This window comes from Nicotiana attenuata, unplaced genomic scaffold (genome assembly GCF_001879085.1).
Source record: "Nicotiana attenuata strain UT unplaced genomic scaffold, NIATTr2, whole genome shotgun sequence".
NCBI classification, from domain to species: Eukaryota; Viridiplantae; Streptophyta; class Magnoliopsida; order Solanales; family Solanaceae; genus Nicotiana; species Nicotiana attenuata.
The window spans coordinates 97,463-101,408 of record NW_017670808.1 but is presented as its reverse complement, the minus strand read 5'-3'; positions in this window follow the sequence as shown (position 1 = coordinate 101,408).

The window sequence follows — 3,946 nt, the reverse complement described above, 5'->3', positions numbered from 1 at the left end:
GAAGGACAAGCAAATGAGGGTCATCATACTGCCGCTCCCTGATACGATCAAATAAGGAGGACCGGGAAACCACACAAGCTAGAACCCGACTGGGCTCTGAAAGATCCAATCTCACGAACTGGCCGGCTAAGGCCTGAACATCCATCGCCATGGGCCTCTCTGAAGCTGGTAAATATGCCAAACTCCCCAGACTCTCCGCCCGGCGACTCAAGGCATCCGCCACTATATTGGCCTTGCCCGGGTGATACAGGATAGTGATGTCATAATCCTCCAGCAACTCTAACCACCTCCTCTGATGTATATTAAGATCCTTTTGCTTGAGTCAGTGTTGCAAGCTCGGATGATCAGTATAGATCTCACAAGGCACACCGTACAAATAATGAAGCCAGATCTACAAGGCATGAACAATGGCAGCTAACTCAAGGTCGTGGACAGGGTAATTCTTTTCATGTATCTTCAATTGTCTGGACGCGTAGGCAATCACCCTACCGTCCTGCATCAGCACCGCTCCAAGGCCAACTCTAGAGGCGTCACAATAGACAGTATAAGACCCCGAACCGGTAGGCAACATCAAAATTGGGGCTGTAGTCAAAGCTGTCTTGAGCTTCTGAAAGCTCGCCTCACACTTCTCTGTCCATTGAAAAGGGGCACCCTTCGGGGTCAACCTAGTCATAGGGCCCGCAATCGATGAAAATCCCTCCACGAAGCGACGGTAGTAGCCCGCCAAGCCAAGGAAACTGCGAATCTCTGTTGCTGAGGACGGCCTGGGCCAACTCTGCATGGCCTCTATCTTCCTCGGATCCACCCGAATACCCTCACTCGAAATCACATGGCCTAAGAATGCCACAGAACTCAGCCAAAACTCACATTTTGAGAACTTTGCATATAACTTCTTCTCCCTCAAGGTCTGAAGCGCGGTCCTCAGGTGCTGCTCATGATCTCCCCACTTCGGGAATACACTAGAATATCATCAATAAACAATAACGAACGAGTCAGGATATGGTCGGAACACACTGTGCATCACATGCATGAAAGCTGCTGGGGCATTGGTCAGCCCAAATGACATAACAAGGAACTCGTAATGACCATACCGAGTCCTGAAGGCAGTCTTCGGGATATCTGGCCCCCGAATCTTCAACTGATGGTAACCTGAGCGCAAGTCAATCTTAGAAAACACATGTGCGCCCTAAAGCTAGTATAACAGATCATCAATACGAGGCAAGGGATAACGGTTCTTCACTGTAACTTTGATCAATTGGCGATAATCAATACACATTCGCATAGAACCATCAGTCTTCTTCATAAACAAGACAGGAGCACCCCACGGTGAAACACTGGGTCGAATAATACCCTTACCAAGCAATTCCTGCAACTGATCCTTCAACTCCTTCAACTCAGGAGGAGCCATACGATACGGAGGAATGGAAATGGGCTGAGTGCCTGGCAACAGATCAATGCAAAAATCAATGTCTCTATCAGGCGGCATGCCTGGAAGATCAGCTGGAAATACATCGGGATAATCTCGTACCACTGGAACAGAATCAACAGAAGGGGTATCAACACTAACTTCTCTCACATAAGCCAAATACGCGGCACACCTCTTCTCAACCATGCGCTGAGCTTTTAAGAAAAGAGATAAATCTACTGGGAGTGTGATCTAAAGTACCACTCCACTCAACACGCGGAATACCTGGCATAGCCAGCGTCACGGTCTTGGCGTGGCAATCAAGAATAGTAAAATGGGGCGACAACCAGTCCATGCCCAGAATAATGTCAAAATCCACCATATCGAGTAACAATAAGTCTGCTCTGGTCTCAAAACCACGAATAGTAACGAAACATGACCAATAAACGCGGTCCACAACAGGAGAATCTCCCACAGGAGTAGAAACATAAACGGGGCACTCAAGGATCCCGAGGCACACCCAATTGCGGAGCAAAGTAAGAAGACACGTAGGAATAAGTAGAGCCTAAATCGAATAGAACTGATGCACTTCTATAACAAACCACGACAATACCTGTGATGGATCGGAAGCAACAGTCTCGGTATGGGTAGGTGGGGTAGCAACTGGGGTTGTAACAAAAGCCTGAGAACCCTGCGGGGCGCGCTGTGGCCGAGAAGTCTGTAGAGGTGCACTCCTCCCAAGTCTAGGGCAATAGCTCACCACATGGCGTATGTCACCACACTCAAAGCAACCTCGCGACTGACGTGGCAGTGGGAACTGTGCGGTACGGGTACTCCGAGACCCCTGAACACCTGAAACCCTGTGTGAAATCTGAGATGCAAACTGAGCTGGCTGACCCATAAAACCTCTACCATGCCGTACTCTCCCTCCAAAATAAGGACCAGTATATCTCCCGGGTCTACGAGGTCTACTCACCCCTCTATACTCTCCCTCCTGACCTCGTCTGTCCTCTCTCTCCTAGACCCACCTGTCTTCTACTTGGCGAGAGGCCCTCACTACCCGCTGAACTGGGACCACAGGCTGTGTCGCCGCGACGCCTGGAACCTGACCCCTGGGAACTTGCTGCTCTAGAGTGGGGGAGGCGGGAGTCTGGGTCCCTCCCCCGATCTGTGAAGTAGTCGGTACAACCTGGATCAATCCCGCCTGAATCAACGTACCAAACATGCTCAGGAACTGCGCCAAAGTCTCCTGAAGAGCTGGAGTAGTAGTGGCAGTAGTAGGCGTGCCAGGTGCCTGGGCTCCGGCTGGATCTGCTGTTGGTACCTCGACGGCAGCTCGCGCAGGTGCTCTGGCTGCACCACGTGCGCGTCCTCGGCCTCTACCCCCGACCCCGGCCTCTGACGGCTGCAGTAGGGGGCGCGGGTGCCTGATCATCACGAGTAGCACGTGTCCTCACCATCTGTGAGAGAATAGAAGGCAGAAGTTTAGGATTGTGATGTCAAAAATCTCGCACGACAGGGAATCAAATGAAGTGAAATTTTTCCTAACGGTTACATAGCCTCTCGTAGATAAGTACAGACGTCTCTGTACCGATCAGCGAGACTCTAATAAACCGGCCTGTGTCCCGTGACTCCTATGAACCTAGAGCTCTGATACCAACTTGTCACGACCCCAATTCACCCTCCATGAACATCATATAGTTCCACGGTGTCACGACCCCAGTTCACCCTCCATGAACACGTCGTGATGGCACCTAGTTCCTACAACTAGGAAAGCCAAACAATGCGGAAATAACAACCTAACTTGCGAAATGGTTAAATAAAGCTAGACATATTAAAATAGTAACTGCATATAAGGCCGCTCGGCCTATACAACTCAAAAGAAATACGGAAGTCTACAACTCAATCCCAAAACTCGAAAACTCACGGAAACCACAGGCTAATAGAAATACTGTTAATGCTCTAATCTCCAGAATGTCTACATCAAAAGTATGATAGAATCTAGACACTACAGATAGAATAAGGAAGGAGACTCTTCGGTCTACGGACGCTGCAGATATACCTCGAAGTCTCCGTAGCTCTCCTCGCCTCAAGGATAGTGCGCCTGAGTGGAGGTACCTGGATCTGCACATGAAAAACATGCGCAGGAAGGGCATGAGTACACCACAGCGGTACTCAGTAAGTGCCAAGCCTAACCTCGATTGGGTAGTGACGAGGAAGGTCGGGCCCTATTGAGATAAAATATAATAATAAATTAACAGTATGAAAAACCGACAATAATAATGAGTACAGCAGTGAGATAAGACGGGTTAAACAAGGCAATATCAAATACACAAAGAACGGAACAACCACAGAATAAGTACAGCTCAATACCAATGGTAACAATGAGGATCTCCCAGGATACCGTCCTGTAGTCCTTTTCTCAACTGTCCAGTGGATCTCCCGGGATGCCTTCCCGTAGTCCATCATATGTGTATATCCGAAGGATCTCCCGGGATATCATCCCGTAGCCCAGCTATCAACGTGCGAGGGGGATCGTAT